The sequence below is a fragment of the Schistocerca gregaria genome, unplaced genomic scaffold (assembly GCF_023897955.1).
Source record: "Schistocerca gregaria isolate iqSchGreg1 unplaced genomic scaffold, iqSchGreg1.2 ptg000361l, whole genome shotgun sequence".
Taxonomy (NCBI): Eukaryota; Metazoa; Arthropoda; class Insecta; order Orthoptera; family Acrididae; genus Schistocerca; species Schistocerca gregaria.
The window spans coordinates 599,630-616,914 of record NW_026061818.1 but is presented as its reverse complement, the minus strand read 5'-3'; the positions used below and the strand labels follow the sequence as shown (position 1 = coordinate 616,914).

Genomic DNA, 17,285 nt, shown 5'->3' with positions numbered 1-17,285 from the left:
TTTCCATTAAATCTCGTTAATCAGAAAAACGGTAATTTACACCTGCAGCGGAACAAAATTCCGTTTCGCCCAGCGTCTGGCTCGAACCCACGACCCTGGGAATAAGTGTCTGACGCTCTACCGACTGATATAGCCGGCTACCTCGGTGAATACTTGCCGGGTAGCACGTCACACAGTACTCGTTTGGGTTGGGTGGTCCCATACAGCATCTCTCCATGCTGCCTAATGTTTTCCTAACGTCACACTCGTCACGCACTTCACTTTTATGTCATAATCATTTCTGAGAGGCAAAGAAATTGCATGACAACAAGCAGAGCTAGTGGCGTCAAAATTAACACACATACTTTATGTGACTCAAAAGCCGAACGAGTTACTTTCCGACGTTGTTTTAGATGTGCAAGTGCCAGTCAAAACTCGCGGTGTCGGCACTCTGCCGACCATTTCGTTAGTTAACACCGGTCTTGCTGTGTGTGTTTCAAGCTCAAGAGCATCTCCGAGAAAAAAATGGTCAACAGCAACAATCAGACGGTTTCGTACTGCTCAATTGCTACATTAAAACGGTATGTTTCTTTTTCAGAACTGGAAAAACACAAGCGTGACAGCACTCGAACCTGTAATCTTCAGAGGCGAAGTCCGACGCCTTATCCATTTGGCCACACGGTCACTGACGACCAACTTTTACATGTATACGACTCATCTCGAAACGCTCACACCCCTGAGGATTTGTGTTTTCGTTCTACACAGCCGCTGCCCCTTGCTCTTTCCCACCCATTCGTTACATTCAACCTCTGACGTGACCGACCAAATATAGACTGAGAAACAAGACCACACACTTTGTGCATTCGGAATCGAAGGCAGGGCGTCCCTCGCCGCATTTGCTACGATGGCCATTTGCTACTTCTGCAGAAGCGGCGGCGGCGACGACGACGACGACGACGACGACGACGACGACGACGACGACGAAGATCGCGAGAGACTCTGAGATATGTGAGAAATACATCTATAAAATGTAATTCAGACTGCCTCGTCCCACCTTATGCTGTACCGCTTTGGCAAATGCTTTATCTGCGCCATTCGCCTTAATCACATCTGAGAGTAAATCTTAAAAAAACGCCTGTCGCTAATTGTTCGTCATCACAGGTACTGTTTGCTATACGGCCACGACGCGCAACTGATTTCCAAAATTCATCTTTCTCCTGTGAGGATGGAACTTACGACCCCTGGTTTATTAGACCAGTGCTCTACCACTGAGCTAAAGAGGCGCGGCCTAGCGGTACTCTTGGGTACTTCGTCCTTACGGTCGTCTGCATCATCAGACTTTAGCTGACAACAATTCATATTATCGGCTAATATTTGCAGCTATGGCGACAAATTACTGCTTGGCTACACATCTGACACGTAACCGATGTGCTCTCCAAACCACAACACTTGCATTTCAGAACATGTCTTTTACACATGTCTACAAAATCACCTTCACCTTCAAATACAGTTTCCTTGCGACTGACAGAGACGTAGGCAAAGTTTAAAGTTGCTATTTCCATTAAATCTCGTTAATCAGAAAAACGGTAATTTACACCTGCAGCGGAACAAAATTCCGTTTCGCCCAGCGTCTGGCTCGAACCCACGACCCTGGGATTAAGTGTCTGACGCTCTACCGACTGAGATAGCCGGCTACCTCGGTGAATACTTGCCGGGTAGCACGTCACACAGTACTCGTTTGGGTTGGGTGGTCCCATACAGCATCTCTCCATGCTGCCTAATGTTTTCCTAACGTCACACTCGTCACGCACTTCACTTTTATGTCATAATCATTTCTGGGAGGCAAAGAAATTGCATGACAACAAGCAGAGCTAGTGGCGTCAAAATTAACACACATACTTTATGTGACTCAAAAGCCGAACGAGTTACTTTCCGACGTTGTTTTAGATGTGCAAGTGCCAGTCAAAACTCGCGGTGTCGGCACTCTGCCGACCATTTCGTTAGTTAACACCGGTCTTGCTGTGTGTGTTTCAAGCTCAAGAGCATCTCCGAGAAAAAAATGGTCAACAGCAACAATCAGACGGTTTCGTACTGCTCAATTGCTACATTAAAACGGTATGTTTCTTTTTCAGAACTGGAAAAACACAAGCGTGACAGCACTCGAACCTGTAATCTTCAGAGGCGAAGTCCGACGCCTTATCCATTTGGCCACACGGTCACTGACGACCAACATTTACATGTATACGACTCATCTCGAAACGCTCACACCCCTGAGGATTTGTGTTTTCGTTCTACACAGCCGCTGCCCCTTGCTCTTTCCCACCCATTCGTTACATTCAACCTCTGACGTGACCGACGAAATATAGACTGAGAAACAAGACCACACACTTTGTGCATTCGGAATCGAAGGCAGGGCGTCCCTCGCCGCATTTGCTACGATGGCCATTTGCTACTTCTGCAGAAGCGGCGGCGGCGACGACGACGACGACGACGAAGATCGCGAGAGACTCTGAGATATGTGAGAAATACATCTATAAAATGTAATTCAGACTGCCTCGTCCCACCTTATGCTGTACCGCTTTGGCAAATGCTTTATCTGCGCCATTCGCCTTAATCACATCTGAGAGTAAATCTTAAAAAAACGCCTGTCGCTAATTGTTCGTCATCACAGGTACTGTTTGCTATACGGCCACGACGCGCAACTGATTTCCAAAATTCATCTTTCTCCTGTGAGGATGGAACTTACGACCCCTGGTTTATTAGACCAGTGCTCTACCACTGAGCTAAAGAGGCGCGGCCTAGCGGTACTCTTGGGTACTTCGTCCTTACGGTCGTCTGCACCATCAGACTTTAGCTGACAACACTTCATATTACCGGCTAATATTTGCAGCTATGGCGACAAATTACTGCTTGGCTACACATCTGACACGTAACCGATGTGCTCTCCAAACCACAACACTTGCTTTTCAGAACATGTCTTTCACACATGTCTACAAAATCACCTTCACCTTCAAATACAGTTTCCTTGCGACTGACAGAGACGTAGGCAAAGTTTAAAGTTGCTATTTCCATTAAATCTCGTTAATCAGAAAAACGGTAATTTACACCTGCAGCGGAACAAAATTCCGTTCCGCCCAGCGTCTGGCTCGAAGCCACGACCCTGGGATTAAGAGTCTGACGCTCTACCGACTGAGATAGCCGGCTACCTCGGTGAATACTTGCCGGGTAGCACGTCACACAGTACTCGTTTGGGTTGGGTGGTCCCATACAGAATCTCTCCATGCTGCCTAATGTTTTCCTAACGTCACACTCGTCACGTACTTCACTTTTATGTCATAATCATTTCTGAGATGCAAAGAAATTGCATGACAACAAGCAGAGCTAGTGGCGTCAAAATTAACACACATACTTTATGTGACTCAAAAGCCGAACGAGTTACTTTCCGACGTTGTTTTAGATGTGCAAGTGCCAGTCAAAACTCGCGGTGTCGGCACTCTGCCGACCATTTCGTTAGTTAACACCGGTCTTGCTGTGTGTGTTTCAAGCTCAAGAGCATCTCCAAGCAAAAAATGGTCAACAGCAACATTCAGACGGTTTCGTACTGCTCAATTGCTACATTAAAACGGTATGTTTCTTTTTCAGAACTGGAAAAACACAAGCGTGACAGCATTCGAACCTGTAATCTTCAGAGCCGAAGTCCGACGCCTTATCCATTAGGCCACACGGTCACTGACGACCAACATTTACATGTATACGACTCATCTCGAAACGCTCACACCCCTGAGGATTTGTGTTTTCGTTCTACACAGCCGCTGCCCCTTGCTCTTTCCCACCCATTCGTTACATTCAACCTCTGACGAGACCGACCAAATATAGACTGAGAAACAAGACCACACACTTTGTGCATTCGGAATCGAAGGCAGGGCGTCCCTCGCCGCATTTGCTACGATGGCCATTTGCTACTTCTGCAGAAGCGGCGGCGACGACGACGACGACGACGACGACGACGACGAAGATCGCGAGAGACTCTGAGATATGTGAGAAATACATCTATAAAATGTAATTCAGACTGCCTCGTCCCACCTTATGCTGTACCGCTTTGGCAAATGCTTTATCTGCGCCATTCGCCTTAATCACATCTGAGAGTAAATCTTAAAAAAACGCCTGTCGCTAATTGTTCGTCATCACAGGTACTGTTTGCTATACGGCCACGACGCGCAACTGATTTCCAAAATTCATCTTTCTCCTGTGAGGATGGAACTTACGACCCCTGGTTTATTAGACCAGTGCTCTACCACTGAGCTAAAGAGGCGCGGCCTAGCGGTACTCTTGGGTACTTCGTCCTTACAGTCGTCTGCATCATCAGACTTTAGCTGACAACAATTCATATTATCGGCTAATATTTGCAGCTATGGCGACAAATTACTGCTTGGCTACACATCTGACACGTAACCGATGTGCTCTCCAAACCACAACACTTGCATTTCAGAACATGTCTTTTACACATGTCTACAAAATCACCTTCACCTTCAAATACAGTTTCCTTGCGACTGACAGAGACGTAGGCAAAGTTTAAAGTTGCTATTTCCATTAAATCTCGTTAATCAGAAAAACGGTAATTTACACCTGCAGCGGAACAAAATTCCGTTTCGCCCAGCGTCTGGCTCGAACCCACGACCCTGGGATTAAGTGTCTGACGCTCTACCGACTGAGATAGCCGGCTACCTCGGTGAATACTTGCCGGGTAGCACGTCACACAGTACTCGTTTGGGTTGGGTGGTCCCATACAGCATCTCTCCTTGCTGCCTAATGTTTTCCTAACGTCACACTCGTCACGCACTTCACTTTTATGTCATAATCATTTCTGAGAGGCAAAGAAATTGCATGACAACAAGCAGAGCTAGTGGCGTCAAAATTAACACACATACTTTATGTGACTCAAAAGCCGAACGAGTTACTTTCCGACGTTGTTTTAGATGTGCAAGTGCCAGTCAAAACTCGCGGTGTCGGCACTCTGCCGACCATTTCGTTAGTTAACACCGGTCTTGCTGTGTGTGTTTCAAGCTCAAGAGCATCTCCAAGCAAAAAATGGTCAACAGCAACATTCAGACGGTTTCGTACTGCTCAATTGCTACATTAAAACGGTATGTTTCTTTTTCAGAACTGGAAAAACACAAGCGTGACAGCATTCGAACCTGTAATCTTCTGAGCCGAAGTCCGTCGCCTTATCCATTAGGCCACACGGTCACTGACGACCAACATTTACATGTATACGACTCATCTCGAAACGCTCACGCCCCTGAGGATTTGTGTTTTCGTTCTACACAGCCGCTGCCCCTTGCTCTTTCCCACCCATTCGTTACATTCAACCTCTGACGAGACCGACCAAATATAGACTGAGAAACAAGACCACACACTTTGTGCATTCGGAATCGAAGGCAGGGCGTCCCTCGCCGCATTTGCTACGATGGCCATTTGCTACTTCTGCAGAAGCGGCGGCGACGACGACGACGACGAAGATCGCGAGAGACTCTGAGATATGTGAGAAATACATCTATAAAATGTAATTCAGACTGCCTCGTCCCACCTTATGCTGTACCGCTTTGGCAAATGCTTTATCTGCGCCATTCGCCTTAATCACATCTGAGAGTAAATCTTAAAAAAACGCCTGTCGCTAATTGTTCGTCATCACAGGTACTGTTTGCTATACGGCCACGACGCGCAACTGATTTCCAAAATTCATCTTTCTCCTGTGAGGATGGAACTTACGACCCCTGGTTTATTAGACCAGTGCTCTACCACTGAGCTAAAGAGGCGCGGCCTAGCGGTACTCTTGGGTACTTCGTCCTTACGGTCGTCTGCATCATCAGACTTTAGCTGACAACAATTCATATTATCGGCTAATATTTGCAGCTATGGCGACAAATTACTGCTTGGCTACACATCTGACACGTAACCGATGTGCTCTCCAAACCACAACACTTGCATTTCAGAACATGTCTTTTACACATGTCTACAAAATCACCTTCACCTTCAAATACAGTTTCCTTGCGACTGACAGAGACGTAGGCAAAGTTTAAAGTTGCTATTTCCATTAAATCTCGTTAATCAGAAAAACGGTAATTTACACCTGCAGCGGAACAAAATTCCGTTTCGCCCAGCGTCTGGCTCGAACCCACGACCCTGGGATTAAGTGTCTGACGCTCTACCGACTGAGATAGCCGGCTACCTCGGTGAATACTTGCCGGGTAGCACGTCACACAGTACTCGTTTGGGTTGGGTGGTCCCATACAGCATCTCTCCATGCTGCCTAATGTTTTCCTAACGTCACACTCGTCACGCACTTCACTTTTATGTCATAATCATTTCTGAGAGGCAAAGAAATTGCATGACAACAAGCAGAGCTAGTGGCGTCAAAATTAACACACATACTTTATGTGACTCAAAAGCCGAACGAGTTACTTTCCGACGTTGTTTTAGATGTGCAAGTGCCAGTCAAAACTCGCGGTGTCGGCACTCTGCCGACCATTTCGTTAGTTAACACCGGTCTTGCTGTGTGTGTTTCAAGCTCAAGAGCATCTCCAAGCAAAAAATGGTCAACAGCAACATTCAGACGGTTTCGTACTGCTCAATTGCTACATTAAAACGGTATGTTTCTTTTTCAGAACTGGAAAAACACAAGCGTGACAGCATTCGAACCTGTAATCTTCAGAGCCGAAGTCCGACGCCTTATCCATTAGGCCACACGGTCACTGACGACCAACATTTACATGTATACGACTCATCTCGAAACGCTCACGCCCCTGAGGATTTGTGTTTTCGTTCTACACAGCCGCTGCCCCTTGCTCTTTCCCACCCATTCGTTACATTCAACCTCTGACGAGACCGACCAAATATAGACTGAGAAACAAGACCACACACTTTGTGCATTCGGAATCGAAGGCAGGGCGTCCCTCGCCGCATTTGCTACGATGGCCATTTGCTACTTCTGCAGAAGCGGCGGCGGCGACGACGACGACGACGACGACGACGACGACGAAGATCGCGAGAGGCTCTGAGATATGTGAGAAATACATCTATAAAATGTAATTCAGACTGCCTCGTCCCACCTTATGCTGTACCGCTTTGGCAAATGCTTTATCTGCGCCATTCGCCTTAATCACATCTGAGAGTAAATCTTAAAAAAACGCCTGTCGCTAATTGTTCGTCATCACAGGTACTGTTTGCTATACGGCCACGACGCGCAACTGATTTCCAAAATTCATCTTTCTCCTGTGAGGATGGAACTTACGACCCCTGGTTTATTAGACCAGTGCTCTACCACTGAGCTAAAGAGGCGCGGCCTAGCGGTACTCTTGGGTACTTCGTCCTTACGGTCGTCTGCATCATCAGACTTTAGCTGACAACAATTCATATTATCGGCTAATATTTGCAGCTATGGCGACAAATTACTGCTTGGCTACACATCTGACACGTAACCGATGTGCTCTCCAAACCACAACACTTGCATTTCAGAACATGTCTTTTACACATGTCTACAAAATCACCTTCACCTTCAAATACAGTTTCCTTGCGACTGACAGAGACGTAGGCAAAGTTTAAAGTTGCTATTTCCATTAAATCTCGTTAATCAGAAAAACGGTAATTTACACCTGCAGCGGAACAAAATTCCGTTTCGCCCAGCGTCTGGCTCGAACCCACGACCCTGGGATTAAGTGTCTGACGCTCTACCGACTGAGATAGCCGGCTACCTCGGTGAATACTTGCCGGGTAGCACGTCACACAGTACTCGTTTGGGTTGGGTGGTCCCATACAGCATCTCTCCATGCTGCCTAATGTTTTCCTAACGTCACACTCGTCACGCACTTCACTTTTATGTCATAATCATTTCTGAGAGGCAAAGAAATTGCATGACAACAAGCAGAGCTAGTGGCGTCAAAATTAACACACATACTTTATGTGACTCAAAAGCCGAACGAGTTACTTTCCGACGTTGTTTTAGATGTGCAAGTGCCAGTCAAAACTCGCGGTGTCGGCACTCTGCCGACCATTTCGTTAGTTAACACCGGTCTTGCTGTGTGTGTTTCAAGCTCAAGAGCATCTCCAAGCAAAAAATGGTCAACAGCGACATTCAGACGGTTTCGTACTGCTCAATTGCTACATTAAAACGGTATGTTTCTTTTTCAGAACTGGAAAAACACAAGCGTGACAGCATTCGAACCTGTAATCTTCAGAGCCGAAGTCCGACGCCTTATCCATTAGGCCACACGGTCACTGACGACCAACATTTACATGTATACGACTCATCTCGAAACGCTCACACCCCTGAGGATTTGTGTTTTCGTTCTACACAGCCGCTGCCCCTTGCTCTTTCCCACCCATTCGTTACATTCAACCTCTGACGAGACCGACCAAAAATAGACTGAGAAACAAGACCACACACTTTGTGCATTCGGAATCGAAGGCAGGGCGTCCCTCGCCGCATTTGCTACGATGGCCATTTGCTACTTCTGCAGAAGCGGCGGCGACGACGACGACGACGACGACGACGACGACGACGACGAAGATCGCGAGAGACTCTGAGATATGTGAGAAATACATCTATAAAATGTAATTCAGACTGCCTCGTCCCACCTTATGCTGTACCGCTTTGGCAAATGCTTTATCTGCGCCATTCGCCTTAATCACATCTGAGAGTAAATCTTAAAAAAACGCCTGTCGCTAATTGTTCGTCATCACAGGTACTGTTTGCTATACGGCCACGACGCGCAACTGATTTCCAAAATTCATCTTTCTCCTGTGAGGATGGAACTTACAACCCCTGGTTTATTAGACCAGTGCTCTACCACTGAGCTAAAGAGGCGCGGCCTAGCGGTACTCTTGGGTACTTCGTCCTTACGGTCGTCTGCACCATCAGACTTTAGCTGACAACACTTCATATTACCGGCTAATATTTGCAGCTATGGCGACAAATTACTGCTTGGCTACACATCTGACACGTAACCGATGTGCTCTCCAAACCACAACACTTGCTTTTCAGAACATGTCTTTCACACATGTCTACAAAATCACCTTCACCTTCAAATACAGTTTCCTTGCGACTGACAGAGACGTAGGCAAAGTTTAAAGTTGCTATTTCCATTAAATCTCGTTAATCAGAAAAACGGTAATTTACACCTGCAGCGGAACAAAATTCCGTTTCGCCCAGCGTCTGGCTCGAACCCACGACCCTGGGATTAAGTGTCTGACGCTCTACCGACTGAGATAGCCGGCTACCTCGGTGAATACTTGCCGGGTAGCACGTCACACAGTACTCGTTTGGGTTGGGTGGTCCCATACAGCATCTCTCCATGCTGCCTAATGTTTTCCTAACGTCACACTCGTCACGCACTTCACTTTTATGTCATAATCATTTCTGAGAGGCAAAGAAATTGCATGACAACAAGCAGAGCTAGTGGCGTCAAAATTAACACACATACTTTATGTGACTCAAAAGCCGAACGAGTTACTTTCCGACGTTGTTTTAGATGTGCAAGTGCCAGTCAAAACTCGCGGTGTCGGCACTCTGCCGACCATTTCGTTAGTTAACACCGGTCTTGCTGTGTGTGTTTCAAGCTCAAGAGCATCTCCAAGCAAAAAATGGTCAACAGCAACATTCAGACGGTTTCGTACTGCTCAATTGCTACATTAAAACGGTATGTTTCTTTTTCAGAACTGGAAAAACACAAGCGTGACAGCATTCGAACCTGTAATCTTCAGAGCCGAAGTCCGACGCCTTATCCATTAGGCCACACGGTCACTAACGACCAACATTTACATGTATACGACTCATCTCGAAACGCTCACGCCCCTGAGGATTTGTGTTTTCGTTCTACACAGCCGCTGCCCCTTGCTCTTTCCCACCCATTCGTTACATTCAACCTCTGACGAGACCGACCAAATATAGACTGAGAAACAAGACCACACACTTTGTGCATTCGGAATCGAAGGCAGGGCGTCCCTCGCCGCATTTGCTACGATGGCCATTTGCTACTTCTGCAGAAGCGGCGGCGGCGGCGACGACGACGACGACGACGACGACGACGACGACGACGAAGATCGCGAGAGGCTCTGAGATATGTGAGAAATACATCTATAAAATGTAATTCAGACTGCCTCGTCCAACCTTATGCTGTACCGCTTTGGCAAATGCTTTATCTGCGCCATTCGCCTTAATCACATCTGAGAGTAAATCTTAAAAAAACGCCTGTCGCTAATTGTTCGTCATCACAGGTACTGTTTGCTATACGGCCACGACGCGCAACTGATTTCCAAAATTCATCTTACTCCTGTGAGGATGGAACTTACGACCCCTGGTTTATTAGACCAGTGCTCTACCACTGAGCTAAAGAGGCGCGGCCTAGCGGTACTCTTGGGTACTTCGTCCTTACGGTCGTCTGCATCATCAGACTTTAGCTGACAACAATTCATATTATCGGCTAATATTTGCAGCTATGGCGACAAATTACTGCTTGGCTACACATCTGACACGTAACCGATGTGCTCTCCAAACCACAACACTTGCATTTCAGAACATGTCTTTTACACATGTCTACAAAATCACCTTCACCTTCAAATACAGTTTCCTTGCGACTGACAGAGACGTAGGCAAAGTTTAAAGTTGCTATTTCCATTAAATCTCGTTAATCAGAAAAACGGTAATTTACACCTGCAGCGGAACAAAATTCCGTTTCGCCCAGCGTCTGGCTCGAACCCACGACCCTGGGATTAAGTGTCTGACGCTCTACCGACTGAGATAGCCGGCTACCTCGGTGAATACTTGCCGGGTAGCACGTAACACAGTACTCGTTTGGGTTGGGTGGTCCCATACAGCATCTCTCCATGCTGCCTAATGTTTTCCTAACGTCACACTCGTCACGCACTTCACTTTTATGTCATAATCATTTCTGAGAGGCAAAGAAATTGCATGACAACAAGCAGAGCTAGTGGCGTCAAAATTAACACACATACTTTATGTGACTCAAAAGCCGAACGAGTTACTTTCCGACGTTGTTTTAGATGTGCAAGTGCCAGTCAAAACTCGCGGTGTCGGCACTCTGCCGACCATTTCGTTAGTTAACACCGGTCTTGCTGTGTGTGTTTCAAGCTCAAGAGCATCTCCAAGCAAAAAATGGTCAACAGCAACATTCAGACGGTTTCGTACTGCTCAATTGCTACATTAAAACGGTATGTTTCTTTTTCAGAACTGGAAAAACACAAGCGTGACAGCATTCGAACCTGTAATCTTCAGAGCCGAAGTCCGACGCCTTATCCATTAGGCCACACGGTCACTGACGACCAACATTTACATGTATACGACTCATCTCGAAACGCTCACACCCCTGAGGATTTGTGTTTTCGTTCTACACAGCCGCTGCCCCTTGCTCTTTCCCACCCATTCGTTACATTCAACCTCTGACGAGACCGACCAAAAATAGACTGAGAAACAAGACCACACACTTTGTGCATTCGGAATCGAAGGCAGGGCGTCCCTCGCCGCATTTGCTACGATGGCCATTTGCTACTTCTGCAGAAGCGGCGGCGACGACGACGACGACGACGACGACGACGACGACGACGAAGATCGCGAGAGGCTCTGAGATATGTGAGAAATACATCTATAAAATGTAATTCAGACTGCCTCGTCCCACCTTATGCTGTACCGCTTTGGCAAATGCTTTATCTGCGCCATTCGCCTTAATCACATCTGAGAGTAAATCTTAAAAAAACGCCTGTCGCTAATTGTTCGTCATCACAGGTACTGTTTGCTATACGGCCACGACGCGCAACTGATTTCCAAAATTCATCTTTCTCCTGTGAGGATGGAACTTACGACCCCTGGTTTATTAGACCAGTGCTCTACCACTGAGCTAAAGAGACGCGGCCTAGCGGTACTCTTGGGTACTTCGTCCTTACGGTCGTCTGCATCATCAGACTTTAGCTGACAACAATTCATATTATCGGCTAATATTTGCAGCTATGGCGACAAATTACTGCTTGGCTACACATCTGACACGTAACCGATGTGCTCTCCAAACCACAACACTTGCATTTCAGAACATGTCTTTTACACATGTCTACAAAATCACCTTCACCTTCAAATACAGTTTCCTTGCGACTGACAGAGACGTAGGCAAAGTTTAAAGTTGCTATTTCCATTAAATCTCGTTAATCAGAAAAACGGTAATTTACACCTGCAGCGGAACAAAATTCCGTTTCGCCCAGCGTCTGGCTCGAACCCACGACCCTGGGATTAAGTGTCTGACGCTCTACCGACTGAGATAGCCGGCTACCTCGGTGAATACTTGCCGGGTAGCACGTCACACAGTACTCGTTTGGGTTGGGTGGTCCCATACAGCATCTCTCCATGCTGCCTAATGTTTTCCTAACGTCACACTCGTCACGCACTTCACTTTTATGTCATAATCATTTCTGAGAGGCAAAGAAATTGCATGACAACAAGCAGAGCTAGTGGCGTCAAAATTAACACACATACTTTATGTGACTCAAAAGCTGAACGAGTTACTTTCCGACGTTGTTTTAGATGTGCAAGTGCCAGTCAAAACTCGCGGTGTCGGCACTCTGCCGACCATTTCGTTAGTTAACACCGGTCTTGCTGTGTGTGTTTCAAGCTCAAGAGCATCTCCAAGCAAAAAATGGTCAACAGCAACATTCAGACGGTTTCGTACTGCTCAATTGCTACATTAAAACGGTATGTTTCTTTTTCAGAACTGGAAAAACACAAGCGTGACAGCATTCGAACCTGTAATCTTCAGAGCCGAAGTCCGACGCCTTATCCATTAGGCCACACGGTCACTGACGACCAACATTTACATGTATACGACTCATCTCGAAACGCTCACACCCCTGAGGATTTGTGTTTTCGTTCTACACAGCCGCTGCCCCTTGCTCTTTCCCACCCATTCGTTACATTCAACCTCTGACGAGACCGACCAAAAATAGACTGAGAAACAAGACCACACACTTTGTGCATTCGGAATCGAAGGCAGGGCGTCCCTCGCCGCATTTGCTACGATGGCCATTTGCTACTTCTGCAGAAGCGGCGGCGACGACGACGACGACGACGACGACGACGACGACGAAGATCGCGAGAGGCTCTGAGATATGTGAGAAATACATCTATAAAATGTAATTCAGACTGCCTCGTCCCACCTTATGCTGTACCGCTTTGGCAAATGCTTTATCTGCGCCATTCGCCTTAATCACATCTGAGAGTAAATCTTAAAAAAACGCCTGTCGCTAATTGTTCGTCATCACAGGTACTGTTTGCTATACGGCCACGACGCGCAACTGATTTCCAAAATTCATCTTTCTCCTGTGAGGATGGAACTTACGACCCCTGGTTTATTAGACCAGTGCTCTACCACTGAGCTAAAGAGACGCGGCCTAGCGGTACTCTTGGGTACTTCGTCCTTACGGTCGTCTGCATCATCAGACTTTAGCTGACAACAATTCATATTATCGGCTAATATTTGCAGCTATGGCGACAAATTACTGCTTGGCTACACATCTGACACGTAACCGATGTGCTCTCCAAACCACAACACTTGCATTTCAGAACATGTCTTTTACACATGTCTACAAAATCACCTTCACCTTCAAATACAGTTTCCTTGCGACTGACAGAGACGTAGGCAAAGTTTAAAGTTGCTATTTCCATTAAATCTCGTTAATCAGAAAAACGGTAATTTACACCTGCAGCGGAACAAAATTCCGTTTCGCCCAGCGTCTGGCTCGAACCCACGACCCTGGGATTAAGTGTCTGACGCTCTACCGACTGAGATAGCCGGCTACCTCGGTGAATACTTGCCGGGTAGCACGTCACACAGTACTCGTTTGGGTTGGGTGGTCCCATACAGCATCTCTCCATGCTGCCTAATGTTTTCCTAACGTCACACTCGTCACGCACTTCACTTTTATGTCATAATCATTTCTGAGAGGCAAAGAAATTGCATGACAACAAGCAGAGCTAGTGGCGTCAAAATTAACACACATACTTTATGTGACTCAAAAGCCGAACGAGTTACTTTCCGACGTTGTTTTAGATGTGCAAGTGCCAGTCAAAACTCGCGGTGTCGGCACTCTGCCGACCATTTCGTTAGTTAACACCGGTCTTGCTGTGTGTGTTTCAAGCTCAAGAGCATCTCCAAGCAAAAAATGGTCAACAGCAACATTCAGACGGTTTCGTACTGCTCAATTGCTACATTAAAACGGTATGTTTCTTTTTCAGAACTGGAAAAACACAAGCGTGACAGCATTCGAACCTGTAATCTTCAGAGCCGAAGTCCGACGCCTTATCCATTAGGCCACACGGTCACTGACGACCAACATTTACATGTATACGACTCATCTCGAAACGCTCACGCCCCTGAGGATTTGTGTTTTCGTTCTACACAGCCGCTGCCCCTTGCTCTTTCCCACCCATTCGTTACATTCAACCTCTGACGAGACCGACCAAATATAGACTGAGAAACAAGACCACACACTTTGTGCATTCGGAATCGAAGGCAGGGCGTCCCTCGCCGCATTTGCTACGATGGCCATTTGCTACTTCTGCAGAAGCGGCGGCGGCGGCGGCGACGACGACGACGACGACGACGACGACGACGACGACGACGACGAAGATCGCGAGAGGCTCTGAGATATGTGAGAAATACATCTATAAAATGTAATTCAGACTGCCTCGTCCAACCTTATGCTGTACCGCTTTGGCAAATGCTTTATCTGCGCCATTCGCCTTAATCACATCTGAGAGTAAATCTTAAAAAAACGCCTGTCGCTAATTGTTCGTCATCACAGGTACTGTTTGCTATACGGCCACGACGCGCAACTGATTTCCAAAATTCATCTTTCTCCTGTGAGGATGGAACTTACGACCCCTGGTTTATTAGACCAGTGCTCTACCACTGAGCTAAAGAGGCGCGGCCTAGCGGTACTCTTGGGTACTTCGTCCTTACGGTCGTCTGCATCATCAGACTTTAGCTGACAACAATTCATATTATCGGCTAATATTTGCAGCTATGGCGACAAATTACTGCTTGGCTACACATCTGACACGTAACCGATGTGCTCTCCAAACCACAACACTTGCATTTCAGAACATGTCTTTTACACATGTCTACAAAATCACCTTCACCTTCAAATACAGTTTCCTTGCGACTGACAGAGACGTAGGCAAAGTTTAAAGTTGCTATTTCCATTAAATCTCGTTAATCAGAAAAACGGTAATTTACACCTGCAGCGGAACAAAATTCCGTTTCGCCCAGCGTCTGGCTCGAACCCACGACCCTGGGATTAAGTGTCTGACGCTCTACCGCCTAAGATAGCCGGCTACCTCGGTGAATATTTGCCGGGTAGCACGTCACACAGTACTCGTTTGGGTAGGGTGGTCCCATACAGCATCTCTCCATGCTGCCTAATGTTTTCCTAACGTCACACTCGTCACGCACTTCACTTTTATGTCATAATCATTTCTGAGAGGCAAAGAAATTGCATGACAACAAGCAGAGCTAGTGGCGTCAAAATTAACACACATACTTTATGTGACTCAAAAGCCGAACGAGTTACTTTCCGACGTTGTTTTAGATGTGCAAGTGCCAGTCAAAACTCGCGGTGTCGGCACTCTGCCGACCATTTCGTTAGTTAACACCGGTCTTGCTGTGTGTGTTTCAAGCTCAAGAGCATCTCCAAGCAAAAAATGGTCAACAGCAACATTCAGACGGTTTCGTACTGCTCAATTGCTACATTAAAATGGTATGTTTCTTTTTCAGAACTGGAAAAACACAAGCGTGACAGCATTCGAACCTGTAATCTTCAGAGCCGAAGTCCGACGCCTTATCCATTAGACCACACGGTCACTGACGATCAACATTTACATGTATACGACTCATCTCGAAACGCTCACACCCCTGAGGATTTGTGTTTTCGTTCTACACAGCCGCTGCCCCTTGCTCTTTCCCACCCATTCGTTACATTCAACCTCTGACGTGACCGACCAAATATAGACTGAGAAACAAGACCACACACTTTGTGCATTCGGAATCGAAGGCAGGCCGTCCCTCGCCGCATTTGCTACGATGGCCATTTGCTACTTCTGCAGAAGCGGCGGCGACGACGACGACGACGACGACGACGACGACGAAGATCGCGAGAGACTCTGAGATATGTGAGAAATACATCTATAAAATGTAATTCAGACTGCCTCGTCCCACCTTATGGTGTACCGCTTTGGAAAATGCTTTATCTGCGCCATTCGCCTTAATCACATCTGAGAGTAAATCTTAAAAAAACGCCTGTCGCTAATTGTTCGTCATCACAGGTACTGTTTGCTATACGGCCACGACGCGCAACTGATTTCCAAAATTCATCTTTCTCCTGTGAGGATGGAACTTACGACCCCTGGTTTATTAGACCAGTGCTCTACCACTGAGCTAAAGAGGCGCGGCCTAGCGGTACTCTTGGGTACTTCGTCCTTACGGTCGTCTGCATCATCAGACTTTAGCTGACAACAATTCATATTATCGGCTAATATTTGCAGCTATGGCGACAAATTACTGCTTGGCTACACATCTGGCACGTAACCGATGTGCTCTCCAAACCACAACACTTGCATTTCAGAACATGTCTTTTACACATGTCTACAAAATCACCTTCACCTTCAAATACAGTTTCCTTGCGACTGACAGAGACGTAGGCAAAGTTTAAAGTTGCTATTTCCATTAAATCTCGTTAATCAGAAAAACGGTAATTTACACCTGCAGCGGAACAAAATTCCGTTTCGCCCAGCGTCTGGCTCGAACCCACGACCCTGGGATTAAGTGTCTGACGCTCTACCGACTGAGATAGCCGGCTACCTCGGTGAATACTTGCCGGGTAGCACGTCACACAGTACTCGTTTGGGTTGGGTGGTCCCATACAGCATCTCTCCATGCTGCCTAATGTTTTCCTAACGTCACACTCGTCACGCACTTCACTTTTATGTCATAATCATTTCTGAGAGGCAAAGAAATTGCATGACAACAAGCAGAGCTAGTGGCGTCAAAATTAACACACATACTTTATGTGACTCAAAAGCCGAACGAGTTACTTTCCGACGTTGTTTTAGATGTGCAAGTGCCAGTCAAAACTCGCGGTGTCGGCACTCTGCCGACCATTTCGTTAGTTAACACCGGTCTTGCTGTGTGTGTTTCAAGCTCAAGAGCATCTCCAAGAAAAAAATGGTCAACAGCAACAATCAGACGGTTTCG

General features: G+C 46.7%; 2 non-coding genes across 2 annotated transcripts; both read right to left on the bottom strand.

Annotated features, from left to right (window-relative positions):
* Nucleotides 1-11,826: 11,826 nt before the first annotated feature.
* On the bottom strand, nucleotides 11,827-11,898 carry Trnai-aau (transfer RNA isoleucine (anticodon AAU)). Its single transcript has one exon. It is a non-coding gene; the product is annotated as a tRNA-Ile (tRNA).
* Nucleotides 11,899-13,348: 1,450 nt separating this feature from the next.
* Trnai-aau (transfer RNA isoleucine (anticodon AAU)) lies at nucleotides 13,349-13,420 on the bottom strand. Its single transcript has one exon. It is a non-coding gene; the product is annotated as a tRNA-Ile (tRNA).
* Nucleotides 13,421-17,285: the final 3,865 nt, after the last annotated feature.